The sequence below is a fragment of the Lynx canadensis genome, chromosome D2 (assembly GCF_007474595.2).
Source record: "Lynx canadensis isolate LIC74 chromosome D2, mLynCan4.pri.v2, whole genome shotgun sequence".
Lineage (NCBI taxonomy): Eukaryota > Metazoa > Chordata > Mammalia > Carnivora > Felidae > Lynx > Lynx canadensis.
In genome coordinates this window covers 16,657,167-16,677,069 of record NC_044313.2, presented here as the reverse complement: position 1 = coordinate 16,677,069, position 19,903 = coordinate 16,657,167, and the positions used below count along the sequence as shown (strand labels likewise).

Here is a 19,903-nt window from a genome sequence, read left to right as displayed (position 1 = left end):
TCAGGCTCTGGGCTGATGGCTCAGAGCCTGGAGCCTGTTTCCGATTCTGTGTCTCCCTCTCTCTCTGCCCCTCCCCCGTTCATGCTCTGTCTCTCTCTGTCCCCAAAAAAATACATAAATGTTGAAAAAAAATAAATAAATAAAATAAAATCCAGAAAACAAAGAAAAGTTCAAGGGGAAGATGGTCTCCCATAAGCAGTGGAAGGTCATAGCAAAGGCATAGGACCCAGCACGCTGGGGACAGCAAAACCTAAGGAGCCACCCAGGATCATGGGGTGGGGGCCTGAATGCCAGACCTAATTAAGAAGACAATAGGGAGCCACTGATGGTTGTATGTTCTGGGCATCCTCGTGACAGAGTCAAGGTGCCCGTGAGGCCCTAGTGGTTCTGCTCAATTGTCACATGTGGAGCCAGAGGATATAAGGTATGCATTAACCTGTCCAAGGTCATGTAGCCAGTAGATGGGAGGACGGGCAGTCCCAAACCCCATGTCCCTCACACAAAGTAGGAAGTGAGTGCAACAAGACAAGGGCTGTGATTTAAAGCATCATGTGTCTAGCTGGGGCAGATACACCTTTGACCCAGGGGAATGTATCAAAAGATTCCATAGGCACAGAAAAAGGATCTTACTTACTTTGTAGAAAAAAAGACCAACTGACAGCCCAGAGACATCTACGCAGAGCAGGTACCCTTGGGTGGAGGGCACCTTCCCTGACTGTCGGGTACCCAGAATGATATACCACTGCCAAGTTACCACCTGAATGAAGTCAGGGGCTTTGGAGCTTTGAGCGGCTTCCCTTTGGCGCTTTTAATGGGGAGTTCATGCCACTGACCCATAGCAATCGTTCTGGACTATCTATCTGGTTAAGAGCCAGCCTGCTCACCAGGTATGATGGCTGGAGCCCCCAATACATTCCCGAGACACTCCGGGATGCATTCCCAGCTTTCCCATGCCCCTGGTAGATCCAGAAGTCATGCCAAGACAGGACAACATTTCAAAGGGAGATTCATGAATGTGAACAGGGGTTAACAATGTCAGATGCTACAGAAAGGGCATGGTGCACAAGGCAACTGGTTTTGACTCTTCCGGAAATCTTTGAGGAAGCACTTCTGAATGGTAGTGGGGGGAAAAGCTGGGTTGTTTAGGGTTACAGAGGGGAAGAAACATGACTAGATAAATACATTGGGTATGATCTGCTCCTTCTAGAAGTATGTCGGTGAGGAGGAGAAGAAAAATGAGCCATGGTAGTGGATCAAGAGGGTTTATTCAGGACCAGGTGGGAGTCGAACTCTTCTCCTTCAACAGCGTCCAACGAATGCTTTCTCTGTGCCTCACAGATGCCAGGCGATATCCAAGGTCTGGAGAGACAGCCACAAATACTGACAAAATTCCTGTCCCCGTGGGGCTTATACTTGGGGAAAGGGGGAGGAAGGCAGGGCACAAACACCAAAAAGTGAAAATAAACACATAGGTATAAATAAGGTAATTCCATACAAGGATGTGGAATGTCAGCGATATATTAATGAAAAAAAAAAAAAAAGAGATTGGTATGATAAGACCAAGACTGGCTGAGTTTGGGGAACGGGGTGGTCAGACAAGGACCCCCTAAGGAGGTAACACTTGAGTGGAAGCTTCAGGAGTGAGAAAGAACCGTCGTGGAATTTCTGACAGAGGGACAGCAAGTTCAGGGTCCCTGTGGCAGGCACCAGCTCAAGAGACAAAGGGGCCAGTGTGGTAAAGCACAGAGAGCCAGGGAGATAGAAGGAAAGGGGAGGCAGCCAACAGATTACCACACGCCTGCGACCACAGAAGCAAGTTTGGGTTTAGTTCTAATTGCAATGTGAAACCACTGGGGGTGTTGAAGCAGGAAAAGCTAAGTGATCTTTTTTTCTAATTATTATTTTAAGATCATATATATCTTTTTAAAAGCCACTCTTGGCTACAGAGCAGAGAATAAACTCCAGGGCCAGGAGTGGAAGTTGCCGGCGTCTGTTGCGGGGGGGTCTAGTGGGAGACCAATGGTGGCTTGGACCAAAGTAGCAGCAGGGAAAAGGTGAGCGTGTTGCAAACACAGATCCCACAGCACTTGCTGATGGACTGCATCTGGGGAGGGGTGGAAAGGGGCAAACTCAGGGAGAGCCCTTGGGTCTCTACCCAAGTATCTACGTGAATGGCAGTGCTATTTCCTGAGCTGGGAAGACTGGAGGAGGAATCTGGAGGGAGTAGAGACTAACAGTCTCAGTGCTGGATAAGTCAAGTCAACTGTAAGACGTCTGAATCCCAGAAGAGATCTGAAGGAGAAAGTTGGGAGAAATCAGGCCAGGGATACAGATTTTGGAGTCATCAGTCTATGGGTGTTAAAAAAAAAAAAAAAAAAAAAAGCAAGCAGTTGGATTAAACCTAGAATTACCACAGGATTCAGCCATCCCACTCCCAGGTATAGACCCCAGAGAATTGGAAGCAAAACTCGTACACAAATATTCACAGCAAGACTACTGAAAACAGCCAAATGGTGGACACAACCCAAATGGCCACCAACAGCTGGATGGATAAATGAAATGTGGAATAACCACACGACGGAATACTATTCAGCCGCGGAAAGGAAGGAAGCCTTAATACGCGCTACAAAGTGGATCGTGAACCTTGAAAACATTACGCTGGGCGAATGGTTCCATTTGTACAAGAACATCCACGATAAGCAAATCCAGAGACAGAAGGCAGACGAGAAGTTGCCAGGGGTTAAGAAAGGAGCAAATGGGCAGTGGCCACTGAATGGGTACAGAGTTTTCTCTCGGGGTGACGGAGGATGTTTTGGGACCAGACAGAGGTGGCAGTTGCACCACAATGTGAATGTAGTAAATGCCACTAAACTGCACGCCTTAAAAGGGTGGAATTTATGTTCGTGGGTATTTTACCACGCCAAAACATACATACATACATACATCACAAACAGAGGCAAGGTGATTGGACGAGGTGACCTCCGGATCAGGCAGAGACAGACAAGACAGCCCTGGACTGAGCCCCAAGCATGTGAGAATTTAAGAGGTCAGCCAGAAGAGGGATAGTCAACAAAGAAGGTTCGAAGGCACAAGCCGTGACACTGGAGGAAAACCAGAGACGCTGCTGTCCTAGAACCCAAAGGGAAATGTGTTGCAAGGAGAGTCAAGTGACCATCTGTGTCAAAGAGTGACTTCGTGTGCGGTTCGGGGGGGACACTGCCACATTCGCCTGCTCCGTGGCGGAACCATTTTGCACTCTGATCAGCACTGCGTCAGAGTGCTCCCATCCGCCCTGCAATGGAGCACTGTTGCCAGACCAGCGTACCGTCCTCCCTGAGGCGGAAATAGATCCCAGGGTAGATTTCACCTGCAACTCCTCTGAGAGTGAGGCTGAACATCATTACAGACATTCAGGGGCCATCCGTCTCTCCTCCATCGAGGGCTACCTGAGCCCGGTCTTCTCCCATTTTCTGTTGAGCTGAGAGTCTTCTCACTCTTGATTTCTAGGAGCTCTTGAAGTATCAGGGAGCTGGTCTTTTGTATCACCCCCTCTCTTGAAGCTCTTCTTTCTTCGCTACCTCGAAAGTATTCTCTTCTAGGTGTTCTTTTGTCTCCAGGGTCTCATGTGAGCCTTTGGGATGCTTTCCCCTGGGTACGTGGGGTTCTCCCTGACTCGGCACTTCACATGTTAGCGCCCCCGACCCTTCGTCTCCAGCAACCTCACTTCACTACATGCCCTTCTCGGGCATCCCTCCCCTTCCATCACTGCCTCCGCCATGATTCTGATCACAACTGTGTGCTGAACTCTCCCTAAACGATGTGCAGCAGGATATTAACAAAGGACTTCTCGATGCTCAGGGCGGGCTGAGACCCCACAGCGGAGAACAAGGTGTGTTAGGCACCCAAGCATTCGAAAGAGAGGGGCTAGACCATCTAGGCAGACCTTACAGAGGATGACCCAAAACACCACAACAGGGGCCTGGCCTCATCATGAGGGTCTTTACCAGAGGCTTGAGTGTTGCTCTTTAGTTCTTTGCAGAGGCATGGCTCTTTCCCACCGCCCTCAAACCAAGCAGGAGGCTTTAAGAGAATCTTCTGGAGGGCCTGGCTGGTGTCTTATGGAATTGAGGGGACGCAGGATTAGCTGACTTGTGTTGGAAAAGCTCTAAAGGTGAAAGGCTAGCTTGCTGCCATGGCCCCAAGTGGGGAGAGGAGCCCTCTTGTCAATGCTGTTCCCGGTGGTGGCACCCCCCCGTTAATGGTCATTTTCTCCCTGTTGGTCACGGAAATTGGAACAAAATTTTGAAAGTGTTGGAAGGGCATAATTGTTGCTTCTGCACAGCGAAGGAAACAATCAACAAAACTAAAAGGCAGCCTATGGAATAGGAGAAGATATTTACAAATGACATATCTGATAAAGGGTCAGTATCCAAAATCTATAAAGAACAGGGGCACCTGGGTGGCTCCGTCGGTTAAGCATCTGACTTCAGCTCAGGTCATGATCTCATGGCTCGTGAGTTCAAGCCCCATGTGGGGCTCTGGGCTGACAGCTTAGAGCCTGGAGCCTGTTTTGGATTCTGTATCTTTCTCTCTCTGCCCCTCCCCTGCTTGTTCTCAATCTCTCTCTCTCTCTCTCTCTCTCTCTCTCTCTCTCTCTCTCAAAGATAACCATTAAAAATATTTTTTAAAAAAAGAACTTATCAAACTCAACACCCCAAAAACAAATAATCCAGTTTAAAAATGGTCAGAAGACATAATTAGACATTTTTCCAAACAAGACATCCAGATGGCCAACAGACACATGAAAAGATGTTCAATATCACTCATCATCAGGGAAATACAAATCAAAACCACAATGAGATACCACCTCACACCTGTCAGAATGACTAAAATTAACAACACAGGAAACAACAGATGTCGGCAAGGATGTGAAGAAAGGGGAACCCTCTTGCACTGTTGGTGGGAATTAAAACCGATGCAGCCCAGCCACCCTGGAAAACAAAAAGTTAAAAACAGAACTACTCTATGACCCAGCAATTGCACTACTAGGAATTTACCCAAAAGATGCAAAAATACAGATTAGAAGGGGCACATGCACCCCAGTGTTTCTAGCAGCATTTTCAATAGTGGCCAGACTATGGAGAGAGCCCAAATGTCCATCAACTGTTGAATGGATAAAGAAGATGTGAGATATATATACACACACATACATACATACAATGGAATATTACTCAGCTGTGAAAAAGAATGAAATCTTGCCATCTGTAACAACGTGGATGGAACTAGAGCATATTATGCTAAGTGAAATAAGTCAGAGAAAGACATATACCATATAATTTCACTCATATGTGGAATTTAAGAAAAAAATAGATAAACATATGGAAAGGGAAAAAAAGAGAGGGAAGCAAAACACAAGAGACTCTTCATGATATGGAAAAACTAACAAACTGAGGACTGATGGAGGGGAGGGGAGCGGAGGACGGGCTAAATGGGGGATGGGCATTAAGGAGGGTCCTTGTCATGATGAGCACTGGGTGTTGTATGTAAATGATGAATTACTAAAGTCTATTCCCAAAACCAATATTACACTGTCTGTTAACGAACTAGAATTTAAACAAAAATTTGAAGAAAAACCCCACAAATTTAATACAATTTAATTTTTAAAAATAGAAGGGCATAATTATTGACTCTCCAGGAAGCTGAGAGGCAGACCTAACATGGTAACAGCAGAAGAGAGGAAATGCCAAACAGGCAGAATTTGGAAACTCTTGGAGAACCGGCCCTGTGCATTCATGGAAAACATCCTTATAAATAAAGTTTTTACAAAAGCTAAGCACAGAAAAAAACCACATGACGTTGTTGCATAGTATTCACTTAAGATTTTCTTAAATCACTTGAATTTGGATCTTAGTTTCCGAAAATGAAGCTGCTTCAAGACAGGAAAAAAATAAAAATGAGGCATTATTTTAGAGTGGTCAAGAGCTCTGGCTGGGGCGTCACACAGACCTGGGTTGGAAGTCCTGCTCCATCATTTATTAGTTGTGAAACTTGGAGCAAACCGCTCAACTTCTCTGAGCCTCAATTTCCTCCTGTACAAAGCAAACATGATACCCGACAAGGCTGTTACTAGAAGTAAATGGGATATTGCAAATGACACCCTTAGCATGGTGTCTGGTGTTCAGTCACTGGTTCTGACCAATCACGAGTGACACCCATCACTCGTCATCAGGGAGATGCAAATCAGAACCACATTGAGATATCACCTCACACCTGCTAGGATGGCTCTTATGAAAAAGACAAGGGATAACAAATGTTGGTGAGGGTGTGGAGAAAAGGGAATGCTCGTGCACTGTTGGTGGGAATGTAAATTGGCAAAGCCATAATGGAAAAAAGTATGGAGGTTCCTCACAAAACTGAAACCAGAACTACCATAAACATTCAGCAATCCCACTTGTGGGAAAATCAGGACCTCAAAGAGATATCTGCACTCTCGTGTTCATTGCAACTTTTCACAACAGCCAAGATGTAGAAACAACTTAAATGTCCTTTGACAGACGAAGAGATAAAGCAAATGGGGTGTATAGATACAACGGAACGGTATCTAGCTGCGACAAAAGAAGGAAATTCTGCCATTTGTGACAACATGGATAAATCTGGAAGGCACTATTCTCTGAAACAAACTAGACAGAGAAAGACAAATACTATAGAATCTAAAACAAAACAAAGCAATAACAAAATTTCATGGAAACAGAGAACAGGAGGATTCTGACCACAAAACAGAAAAGAGTTAATGAACTATGGTAACTATATGAAGTGATAGACGTGTTGACCTTGGTGATCATTCTACAATGTATATGTATATCAAATCATCACATTGTATACTTCGAATGTATGTACTATTGTATTTGTTCGCTATTCCTCAATGAAGTTAGAAGGAGAGAAAGGAAAAGATGAGAGGGAGGGATGAAGGGAGGGATGAAGGGAGGGAGGGAGGGAGGGAGGGAGGGAGGGAGGGAGGAAGGAAGGAAGGAAGGAAGGAAGGAAGGAAGGAAGGAAGGAAAGGAAAGGAAACTCTCTAAAGATAACTTCTTGAAGACAGGGTCCAAGTCTTCCATACAGACTTCCTATCCTACATCCCATGGCAAGTGGATTTTTACAGCTGTATATTACCATTAATACTGTGACAATAACAATACTTCAATTAACAAAAGTATAAAGATTCCAGGGGCGCCTGGGTGGCTCAGTCAGTTAAGGGTCTGACTTCGGCTCAGGTCATGATCTCGCAGTCCATGGGTTCAAACCCTGCATCGGGCTCTGTGCTGCCAGCTCAGAGCCTGGAACCGGCTCCGGATTCTGTGTCTCCCTCTCTCTCTGCCCCACCCCCACTCACACTCTGTCTCTCTCCTTCTCTCAAAAATGAATAAACGTTAAAAAATTTTAAAAAATTCATAAAGATTCTTGGTCACTCAGGAGTGATGGCAGACATTTTACATGGCCACAGACAATGTTTTTAGTAAAGATAAAAAGAAATGGGAAAAAAAAAGAAAAAGAATAAAAGAGAATGTGACATAGATCTAGGTTTCTGTTACATGGCCCTGGAAAGAATGCACATGCCCTATCATTGTATTTTACATCTTTAATTTTGGTTGGTTTGGTGCTTTCTGACGGATGCTGTTAACTTTATGGAGTTTCCAAAGAAAGTTCTCTGTCATGTGCTCTGAAGGAAACTGAGAAGAAAATAAAGCACACTGCAGTAATACAGCCTGGGAGTGCAGAAAGACTATTTGTTCATCATACATTAAGTTAAAAATATAGTTGCACAAGCAGATGACTAAATAATACTTAGATGCACAGATTTGAGCTTTTCTTTAAGTACAAGCTTATGTAAGATTGTTCCACTGAACTAATCTCGTCATTAACAAGGCTTCAATGTGACATTTTTAAACATACTGTTTCATATACATCTAAATTCATGCTGTGTACACAGCACGCACGTAGCAAATTTATCTGCAAGGAGGACTTGGCATCCCTGCAACACAGAATGTCATACTATGTTAGAGAGATCCTCGGCTTTCACACTGTGTTAGAGAGATCCTTGGATTTTATACTAAGAGAGATCCTCAGATGTTTATACTTAGGCATCTGGTTCCATATTCGGCCCCTGTAGCAGAGGCATCCAGGACAGCTGAGAGCCATTCTTTAATATCAAACGGCAACACAAATGATCAGATTGGGTTCTTGGAACTTAATCAGGTGGAGTTTTTTGGTGTTTGGATTGGGGGCATAAAAGTCACGTTCATTCGGTCTGTGGCCATGCACAGGTTAAAACATTACCAGCTGTGTCCACAGAGGACAGTTAGATGTACCACTTAGGGATGGATAAAATTAAGATGCTCGTGAGCCTCAGATTTCATCATAAATCTCAATCAATATACTGAAGGGAGTTATTTCTTAGACCCCTGCTTGCCAATATTTTAGGATCTGAATCACCTTCTCCATCAAAATCATTACTTCGAGGTCAGAAAAATCCTGTTTTTCAGTGGATTCTATAGGAGAGAGAACCTGAGTTTATCTTGCCTCAAAGGCCAGTTTTGTTCTTCAGTTATAAAGGTTTGTTGTATCTCTCCAACCCAGTCAATCGCCGTTATGCTAGTTCTGGTTCAGAAAAAAAAATTAATAATAATAATAACACCCATGTTGCAGCTGGCAAGCCCAACTGTGGGTCCACACAATGTCAGAGCAACCTGCTGAAAAGTAGTCTGTACGATCAACCAGTTGGATCAGCTGGTTTTTCTCCTCGAGCGGGAATTATTAACGTGAACCTGAATTTTTCTATTTCACTTGCAAGACAACAGTCGGGTTTCTTGGTTTGTAATGAAAGCTATAAAAGGACAGCCCATTTAACCCTACTGTAAGCACACACTGACAGGGATGTGGCTTACACACGCCCCTCCCCCTCTGAATGAAGACCCAGGCTACTTACTCAGCGTACATGACGTCTTGATCTGACCACAGTCAGCCTGTGGCATTCGTGACTTTGTGCCCGGCTGTAATCCTACAGCAAAGGTGACTGTTCTCACCAGGGTCTGCATGTCACTTACCTGGGGGGCCATCTTTAGTGTGAAACATGAGAAGCCATTCTGCTTGCCCTCAGTCCTAGAAAACATAATATGAATTCCCGGACATAAGGTGTCAAACTTTCTTACGCGTGAGTAACACCTTGTTATGGGTTGAATGCGTCCCTCCCCACCCCCAGAAAAAAACACGCGTTGGAGTCTCGGGGCTCCCTTAGTCTCTCAGAATGTGACCTTATTTGGATCTTCAAACGTGATCTTTACAGAGGTAATGAAGACAAAATAAGGCCATTAAGATGGGTCTAATTCAATATGACCGGTGTCCTTATCAAAAGGAGAAATTTGGACACAGACCAGCACAGAAGGAAGACGGCCAGCCATAAGCCAACGGGAGAGGCCCCGGATAGACCCTTTTCTCACAGCCCTCAGAACAAACCAACTGGCACCTTGATTTTGGACTTCTAACCGTCTAATTCACACCTCACCGATCCAGCATCGTTGGAGAACGAAACAATCCATATAAATTCATTTTCTAAATAATGCAAGTGTTCCGGAAAAGAAGTTCCAAAATTTTCATAGTACTATTTCTTAATAAAGATATTTCTAAGATGCACACTGCATTTCTTTTTTTTTTTTTTTAAGTTTACTTATTTATTTTCAGAGTGAAAGAGAGAGAGAGCAGGAGAAGAGCAGAGAGAGAGGGTGAGAGAAAATCCCAAGCAGGCTCCGTGATGTCAGCACAGAGCCCAGTGCAGGTCTCAAACTCACAGACCGTGAGATCATGACCTGAGCTGAAACCAAGAGTCGGACTCCTAACCGACTGAGCCAGCCAGGCACCGCACACACTGTGTTTCTTAAGCCGAGGACGGTTATACACAATCTAAACCTTCTAAATGATGTGGGATCATCAGGTGACTGTGGGGTACAGAACACTGTCTCTGCAGTAAATGGCATCACTCGCGTCCCTGTTTTCTCACAGAAAGTTCCCAGATGTCCTCTCTGCCCGCCCCCTGCACCTTTCTTACTCCTTCGCTCCGGTTTGTTTCTCCCAGTCTGTTACGAAAGAACAGAATCCGGAAAAACAAGGCATTGAAACTGTGTCTGAAATAAAATTAAGAGTTCCGAGTTAGGATCGGAAAGACTCTCCTAGGGGCTGAACCTCAGAGACTTGGGAAAACTTCCTTTGTTGCTGACTTCTCTACCAGCAAGGGATGATATAGTAAGACCCTTATACTCGGGATAACTGCAGGGCTCGGCTGCATGGACACAAAGCAGGTCACCAGAGAATTTTCCAGCCTCCTTGAGGTCTTAGGAATTTACACCATGAAAAGCAGCAGCTTGGATCAATACTCTCCAGGGAAATAGACTTCTCTCGCAAGAGCCCAGTGGGGCTTTCTTTTGTCATTGTTGGTTTCATATACTTGGAATATGGCTATACCATAGGATGGAACTCTCTCTGGAATGACCTTTCCATGATGCAAAATTAGTTTAGGAAATGCTAATTCCCCAAGCGGAACGATAATCAGATTAAATGACCACAAAGGAATCAACTTGCCTTTGAAACCAAAAGAGTACTTACCAAATTAGATACTTTACTACATCCTCTCGCTTTTAAAAAAGAACACATTGATTCAATTATCCAATTTCCACTCGTTGGAAGCTGCCTTCTTTGCCACCCTCGGTTTTGCATAAAACGAAGCGTTTTCTGCTTTATGCCGCGGCCTATAGCGGTGCTGCTGGAGCTGGTGTTAAAAACAAAACATGGGGAAGAAAAGAAAAAAAAGCACCGATGTTTATTAAGTATTTACGAGAAGGCAAGCGCTAGGACAGATGCCTTTATGCCCTATCTTATTGACTCCTTCCAGACAGCGCCCGAGTAGGGGGGACATTGTTATTTCCATTAAACGGATGACGAAACGGAGGCCGGAGGTGTTCAAACAACTTGTTCCGAGTCATCCAGCTGCTAAGTGGCAGAACCTGGATTTTAACCCAGGCAGTCTGATTCCAGAGCCCGCATTCTTAATCATTAGGGTATAGAGAGAGGTAAATGTCAAAACTAATCACCAAAATTTGGGGCACCTGGGTGGGTCAGTCAGTTTAGCATCCAACTCCTGATTTCCGCTCAGGTCAAGATCTCCCAGTTCATGAGATGGAGCCTCCTGTTGGGTTCTTGTGCTGACAGCACGGGGCCTGCTTGAGATTCTCTCTCCCGCTCTCTCTGCCCCTCCCCCACTCGTGTGCACAAGCGTGCTCTCTCTCTCTCTCTCTCTCAAAAATAAATAAACATTTGGAAAAGAGAATCACTAAAATTAGCATAATCTTGCTTAAATGCCATAATTTGAAATTATGTAATAAAAAGCATTCTGAAACAAAACTGCATAGGCCAGGGATATTTTCAGACTCTCCCATCCAGCCCGGCTACGCTATAAAATACTGAGCATGATTTTTTTTGCAAGGTTAACTGTGGCCTTTTACTTAATAAATTACTTTTATTCTAAGTCACTTCCCAGACGAGGATTTATGAAAACTATACATACGAGGATATATGCATGGGAATTTTATAAGCCAAGACAATATTGTGATCCACAAGATAGCTACGAAAAGGCACACAATAAATTAGTAATGGGGTGGGGGGAAGGGCGATGTGAAAAATGCTGCCACAGAGTAGTCAGCAGCAGGAGAGAGAAAAACCAGGGAGCGTGATGGAGATGATGACAAGTCAGAGTAAAATCGTCACTTCAGACATTTGCAGGATAAGTAAAGAGATATTTTCAGAACTATGCCAATACCATTTTAGTGCCTTCTCTAGGCATTTCAGAGACCCTCACAGCTCCACCTGGTTTGGAAAAGGATGCAGAATGGCCAAGCACGTTCAGCTTTTTCATTTTCTGTTCCCAACTCCCAAGCAGCTTTATCTAGACCCTTAAATAAAATCCCCAAGGTTGTCACAACTTTTTGAGTCTTTCATTCTCAGCAAGAGTCTTCCGTGAAATCTTTTTCCAGTTACAGATTTAAAAACAAACAAAACAATAAAGCCAAATTGCTTAATTGCTTGGCTTTTCTTTGGTGTTCTTTTGTCTTCAGAGTTAGCATTCATGTGGCAGTTTTGGAAATTCACACTGAAATGTACTCACAATGAGAATTTCATTTGTGTGGCTAAATATGATTATTCTTCCAGACCTATTATACTTAAACCAATTGAACAATACAAATAAACATTGCATGATAGAATCTCTTCACTTGTTCAGGGCTTTGTATTCCAAAAATTACTCCATGACCTGCTCCAGGCCCCAAATATATCATGCAATTGAATTACGCTGACAAGTAGCCAGAGGTGAGCCAAAATCTGTTAAGGATGCAGGTTCTGGTAATTAAAGATTAGCTCAGGAGGCAGGAAAGTCAAGAACTCCCTTTCCCTTTCCTTGAAATCTTAAGCACGTCTTCCTCTTATGCTTCAGTTTCTCCAGATTAAAATGGGGAGAAAGGAAATCCAATAATTTCTCCGCCAGTGTAAAAAGTAATTTCTATTTAGAAGGGGTTTACAAAGAAAGGCACTGCCCCCACAACATTTAATTAGGGGATAATGCTCTAGAAACAGAAATCTACCATAGGATGAAAGTCTCTAATAGGTTTTATTCAAGGGGCTGCAAAGCTGAGGCATTGTGGAAAACAAATGACATATCTAAGGTTGATGCGTATTTTCAAAGCACGAAGTCTGACCACACTGGTAATCAAAATCCAAGTAGCAGCAACACGGTCTCACGAGTGTCTTCAGACTCGCCCCTTCCAAGGCATAGGACCTGACATGCCTCTATATAGTGAGTGGTTCTGGATGGGCTTTTATATAGTACATGCATAATGAGTAAGTTAACTAGAAAAATATCTATACAATGCAAAGAAGTGAAAACACATATGAAAGAAAATACCTGTTTGGTCTACTCAAAGTACTGAATGGAGAGAAAGAAATGTAAATGATTTGGTCTACCACCCAGAGGCTGAGCAGACAACCAGCTTCTTCCACTGGTTCCCATTGGCAATCCTGTTCGGTTGGGTGACCCAGATGCCATGTTCCATGGGTGAAAGGAAAAGACAATGTCTTCTTTTATTTGGGAGAATCTACTAGACACAAGCTTTTAAGTGGTTCCTCTATCCCACAGGAATTTATGAAGGACCAACTACGTGGCCAGAATAAATGGGAGCTAAAATGTTTAAAAGGGATCTTTCCTCCTCTTCAGAAGCTTAACACAGGGCTTAGGGGATTCTTGGTGCTGCAAACTCCTTAGTCTGGTACAACATAATCGTTTTATCCGGGACATGGTAAGATTCTGTTAAAATAAAATCTAGAGTTTTCAATAATTAGTACAGCTTACAGTCACCAGAGGCTCTGGACTCGGGCACACTGAAGGACGACTCCCAGCCAAATGTTCTTCATGTGCAGCAATGATATTCCTGGTGCCAGGGGCACCTAAAGGTAAGATTTCAGCTGACGAGCAATCCATTTTTATTTGTAATATAACTGAATAAAACCAGATTTGTTAAATTATTTATTTATTTGTTTGTTTGTTTATTGAGAGACAGGGAGAGAGAGCAAGCCAGGGAGGGTCAGAGAGAGGGGGAGAGAGAATCCCAAGCAGGCTCCGTGCTGTCAGCACAGAGCCTGACGCGGGGCTCGAACCCACCAACCATGAGATCATGACCTGAGCCAAAATCAAGAGTCGGGACGTTTACCCAACTGAGCCACCCAGGTGCCCCAAGAACAGAATTTTTGAAAGTTAGCTTTAGTTTTATATTGCACTGCCTTCCTCTTTTTTTTTTTTTTTTTAAAGTTACTAGTCATGGCACTAAGTAGATGACTTGAGGGAAAAAAATCCTTCCTTTACTTCTAATATTTCACCACCGAAATACTTTAAAGGAATTTATTTCAGGGACTCAAATAAACAAATACCTTTAAAAAAATAGAATAGGGCATATACTAGGGAAGGGCACACAAGAAAAGGGAGGAGGGGGGACTTTTTTTTAAAAAGATAATTTACTAAAGATAAAAGCATTTAAACACAGTTCACTCTGATCCAGCCTCTGAGTCATATTAATGTCTGGTGCGAGAAAAGAGTCCAACTGATAAAGAGAAGCTTATTTAACTGAATGGACTTCTCATACGAGCAAACCGACCCCTTTCATGTGCTGAAATGTCATGAGGATTGGATCAGATGGAATTTGGCGTGTTACAAACACACGGTGCTATGTGAGATTTCAAGAAGCTTTCGCATACATTCACATACATTTACCATGAACCGACGGTAAATCCATTTTAAAGATGAAGCCACTGCAGAAGGTCAAACCGAAAAGTGACAAAGCCAGGATACAAACCTGGATCTTCTGCCTCCCGGGTCGGAACACTTGCCAGTACAGCCAAATTTTGAAAAATATTTTTATTGGCTCTAGCGTTGCTCAGTGTAGTCATTGGACACACCAGGAAGAGGAGGAGGTGGGAAAGAGGGAGGAAGTGGGAGAGAGGAGAGCTTTTGAATTTTCCAAACAGTCCAGGCTTCGCAGTGATTACACTGTCCTCGTTCTTATCACAATGGATGGAGTTGCTTGCCCCTGTGTAAATTGTGGCTGCCAACCCAGCATATGACCTTAAGTGCCAGCCACGGGTGCAGGCTGTTCTTTGGTTAGTTAGCCCTGAGTGACTGTTTTAGCAGTTTTGCTTGATGGGAAAAGTTGTGTATCTTTCCTCTGAAACAGCCGCTTGAGCTCTGATTAACAAATCCTGCCATTTACCATCAGCCTCAAGGCAAATTTTGCTAACTTACCGGTTTGATACACTTCTTGGGGCTTTGCTTGGAAATTCCCCCCCAAGATGTCCTTTGGCCCACATCCCAGCAGTTGTCCAGTTGGGCTATTAACTCCTATTTTTATCAAAAGAGTCAAAACTCAAGGCAAGAATGGAAACATGTTAGCCAAGCTCATGGCTGACAACCACAGGTGGGAGTAAATACTACCAATCACTCCTGGGCAGACCTTTAATTCAATCTAGAACTTGAAATGAGATTCCAGTCATCAGCTATCCTCACAGAGCAGAAATGCCTGTATATATGGTATCACAAATGAAAGCCGAGGAAAAAGGTCATTCACCTGAAATATTTATGAAGATTAGGTCGTGCTTTTCATCGATGCAGACTTATGTGACCCCTTTCGAAAACCCATGACGTATGTCCCACTTTATTCATTACTGAGTATGATAAAGATTTATTTATCTCATGAGCCTACCTTCAATTTTATAGTTTGTAATGCTTACATGAAAAAGTGGACTGGACTATAGGAATATGAATTTTTACTGTAAATTCTAAGCATGAGGGAAGACTGTAACTCCAAAAACACTCAATTATGTCTCCATACTAGTAAAAATGAGATTCTAATTAATTAAACATTATTTATGACTCAAAGCTTAATGTGAATTAAGTAAATATGAATAAACATGGGAAATATAAAAACTATGGGACAGTTCTGGCTCTAGAGCTTACAATCCATATGAGAAGAGAAAAGAAAAACAGATGAAAATTAGGAAAACAATATAAGAGGTGTCGAAAGGCGATATATTGTTAATTGCCTTGTGAAATGCAATTAGCAAAGTAATTACTATAGGTGGAGGAAGGAGGGATCATTCCCAGAAACAGTGGGCAGGGATGACTGTAAAATAAATAAATAAAAAACAAACCAGCCAAATCTTGAATACTGAATCCATTGAAATGGACATGAAGGAGGAGATTCTTAGTGGAAAGAACCCCATAAGAATGAGAAAGACCACAGATGCAAAAAAGAAAAAAGAAAAAAAAAAAAAAAGACGAAGAGTACAGATCCAAAAAGGAAAAAGAACACAGAACTGCAAGTTAGGGTGACAGGGACAAGATAATTCTAGAAAGGCCATTTGGAACTGGACTTTTAAATGCCAAGTTGAGGAGTTAAGGTTTCTGAACACAAAAGCATCTTGCTTCAAAGCAGCATTTTAGAAATATTAACTTGACTATGGTATCCCAGATTAAATGGAGCAGGGAGATACAGAGACTGGGAGATCAAAGGGAAACCGTGGCACATTCAGATATGGAACGATGGAGAGGGATGGAACAGAGGTGGGGGTAGGAAACGGGAGGGGGAAGAAGCCTACTACCTCTCCACGTGCTTATCAGCATTTATCTTTGGAGCTTTCTGTTGTTTTGTAAACTACTGTCCAATCAGTGGGTTCCTAAGAACTGATTCCTTTCTGCAATCTCCAGGAGGGAATGGGGACGTGGCGGAGTTTCATTTTGAATTTGCAACATGTGATACCTGTATAAGGGGATATGTTGTACCTTTTCTTCTTAATCTATATCCTCCTCTAAGGGCAAAAAGAAAGTTAGCTCAAAAAGTTCCCCCCAAAAGCATCATGGAATGTAGGATTTAAAGGAGATCTGAGAACATGTTACTTAAAAGAAAGCTAACCCTGGGGTGCCTGGGTGGCTCAGTCAGGTGAGCAGCAGACTTCAGCTCAGGTCATGGTCCCACAGATCATGGGTTTGATCCCCGCGTTGGGCTCTGTGCTGATAGCTCAGAGCCTGGAGCCTGCTTCGGTTTCTGAGTCTCCCTCTCTCTCTGCCCCTCTCCCAATCATATCCAGTCCTTCTCCATCAAAAATAAGCAAACATTAAAATAAAAAAAAAAATTTTAAACTTAAAAAAAAAAAAGAAAGCCAACTCTAGTTGAGCACAGACTATTTCAAACTTTTCCATAAGTATAACTGAAAGAAAGCCTCAAAATGCCAGGGACCCCTTTACGCCTGCAGCTCTATGTTGGAACTCCTATTAAAATAACCTTCTGGTTTTGGGGCACCTGGGTGGCTCAGTCGGTTGAGCGTCGGACCTCAGCTCAGGTCATGACCACACGGTCCGTGAGTTCGAGCCCCACGTCAGGCTCCGTGCTGACAGCTCAGAGCCTGGAGCCCACTTTGGATTCTGTGTCTCCCTCTCTCTCTGACCCTTCCCCGTTCATGCTCTGTCTCTCTCTCTGTCTCAAAAATAAATAAACATTAAAAAAAAATTTTTTAAATAAACTTCTGGTTTTGAATATTTGTGATTTAATGTATTTATTATCCAGAAATTTGGGGAAATTTGACATATCTCTGATTTAACAGGAAAAAAAAGTTTCAGGAGAGTTTTGTGACAAGTCAAATCTCACGCTCAAATACATGGTATGTTTACACATGTACGTATATACGCAAATACATGTATCTATACATAATATCTATGCATGCAAATACATAGATATTTATACCTATGGTAACGTTACTGGCATCCAGGCCTCTGTACTGAACCTCTCCAACCATGTTCTGGCTTTATCGCTCACAGAAATGCAATCCCCTGGCCCATCATGGGCACTTAAGCTTGGCACACAGTATTCCAGTAACACCTCTTGACAGAAGATGGAGCAGGATAGAAGGCCTCCTCCCACATTCCCTACACCTCACTCCATGGCCGGGCACTCAGAACCCCTTTCCTGGGCAGCGTCAGGTTCAACTCTTTCCCACCCCTTGGCTATTTTGAGGCGGTCTTTCGAGGGAGGAGGGAACAGAAGGAAGCCTGAAGGGGAGACAAGTTTGCAGTGACAGGTAACTAAGGCTCTTGTGAGCTTACTCTAAACTCAGGGTGCCGTCCCTGTCCCTCCCCTCTTTCTAGCCCTCCTCCTTTCCTTGTTCCCCCTTCTCAACCTTCCCGACTTGGCAGAACTAGGCTGCCAAGTCCTGGCGCAAAAGGGTGAATAAACAAATCACCCACACCCACCCGCCCTGAAACACTGATTGACTATCCAGTTTGGGCCTAAAGCAAATTTACATTTGGATTTAAGTTAAGAGAAGGTAGTTAAAACTGCTTGACTTTATAAACTGAATCAGCATTGCTTTTAAGCTCCTGACTGGGGTTGCCGTGAAATTCAGTCTCTCTCTGCAAGGTTAGAATTTGAGTTTGGTCCAGATGTTGGGGTTCCTTCCAGACTGTATTCTTTTTCTTCCAGTGCTAGGAAGATACCCAGTGTGAGCATTGTATAACGTTTTCAGGCACCCTTACATGGGTATTTAGAAGCTGTTTACTTCTCAAGGATTCCATTAAAGGCTTTATATTTTCAAGGCTGAGCTGAGGACGTCACCATGGCCAGAACAGAGAGGGGGCTTGCAGTCCCACTGTTACACTGTGTTCATGGTGGCTGTTCCCTACATAGAATCCACCCACAGCTGGGCTAACAACTCACCAATTTCAAACTGATTCATTGGCCGACTGGAAAACCAGGGATAGAACTTTAAACGCTATAGGATATTAACCCTCCTGAGTATTTACATATTTTCTCCTCTCATCCCTCCAAAACTAATCCTAGAGTTTTGAGAATCTGGGAACTTGGGCAAAGGAGAAAACAGGCAAGCGGAGCGCGAGGAATCTGAAATGTCAGCTCATGACGTCAACCAAAACGAACAGCACCTTTTTGTTTGCAGTGACCCAGCTCAAAATATAAAACCATGTGAGTAATAAAACACAAAATACAGGTGTTATCACTGAACGTGGAGAGTCTGAAATGCAATCAAATGTGTTCCTTGTTCTTGGCGGTGTCATTTACTCTACGTTCACACTTGTGTTTCCCTGAGCCTCTCTTTTTAATATCGACACACACCGTGGCGTCATACTCACGTAGTAATTAGCTGGGGCTGAGGAGCCTGTGATTTTCCAACTGGTCCTCAGCGTTAGCTGTTCAGATGCACAAACCTTCGCTTGCCTTCTGCGTCTACTGCACTGGAACAGAAGCTCCTTGCAGGAAGAGCGCACAGAGAGCGTTCTTGACAGATGCCAGGTTTGCTCCGGCAAGGCGGCAAGGCGCTCTGCTGGAAAGTTTTCCTCTAACCACTGACACCCGCCTCCGGTCCCCCGAGCTGGCAGGACGCAGGCTGGCTGGGTCCCCTCTTGACGGGGGAGGGGTTTTACAACACACTCTGCAAGGCTGCCGGATCCGAGAAACAACCCGGCAGCCGAACTCCTCCAACCCCAGCGGACAGACTGTCCGAGGCGCTCCGGCGCTCGGCAGGGAACGCCGAGGCCCCCTCCCCGCTAAGGCGAACACGCGCTCGGCTCGGCAGGGAACCTGGGCACTGGAGGTGGAGAGGATGCCGGCGGAGCGGGGGCGCAAGGAGGGAGCCAAACGCCAGAGGCAGAAAGGGCGCGGGAGGGGGCGGACTGTGGGAGAGAGTGGGAGCTTCGGGGAGCGGCGGGGACTGGGGTGGGAGCCGGGCGCAGTGGTGGGGTAGAAGGGCACGGGGCCCCGGAACCCGCGAGCGCGGGAAGGGCGCGCCCGCAGGAACCGGCGGGGGCGGGGGCGGCGCTCGTGCGGCGATCTGCCCCCGGACTCCCCCGAGCAGCAGAACGGCCGGTGGGAGGGGGGTGCGGGAGGTGGGAGGGTGCGGGGGGTGGGGGGGGGGGAAACAAGATAGGGGCGTGCCTTTGCCCGGATTGGCTGCAGGCGCCTGACGCGAGGTCCCGGGGGTTGGCTTGGGGGAGTGGGAGCGGGGTGGGGTGGGTGCTGGGTGCCGGGGCTGCGGGCTCAGCACGCTCAGAAACATGCTGAGGTCCCGGCGGCTGTTCCAGCAGCGGCAGCGGCTCCAGCAGCAGCGGCGGCGGCGGCGGCGGCGACAGCGCACGGCTCCGGCGGGGAAGGCGCCCGGCGCCCATGCCTCCGGCCCCGCGCAGCGGCTGCCCTGACCTGGCCGCGACCTCCCTCCGCGCGCCCCGCCGCCCGGGCCCCTGGGGTGTTCCCCAACC

General features: G+C 45.0%; 1 long non-coding RNA gene across 1 annotated transcript; it reads right to left on the bottom strand.

The window, feature by feature from the left end:
• Nucleotides 1-1,246: 1,246 nt before the first annotated feature.
• LOC115527223 lies at nt 1,247-19,751 on the bottom strand. The gene is made up of 5 exons (XR_003972864.1): nt 18,782-19,751; nt 10,654-10,816; nt 8,984-9,156; nt 2,168-2,292; nt 1,247-1,359 (listed from the first exon to the last, which is right to left on the bottom strand). It is a non-coding gene; the product is annotated as an uncharacterized LOC115527223 (long non-coding RNA).
• Nucleotides 19,752-19,903: the final 152 nt, after the last annotated feature.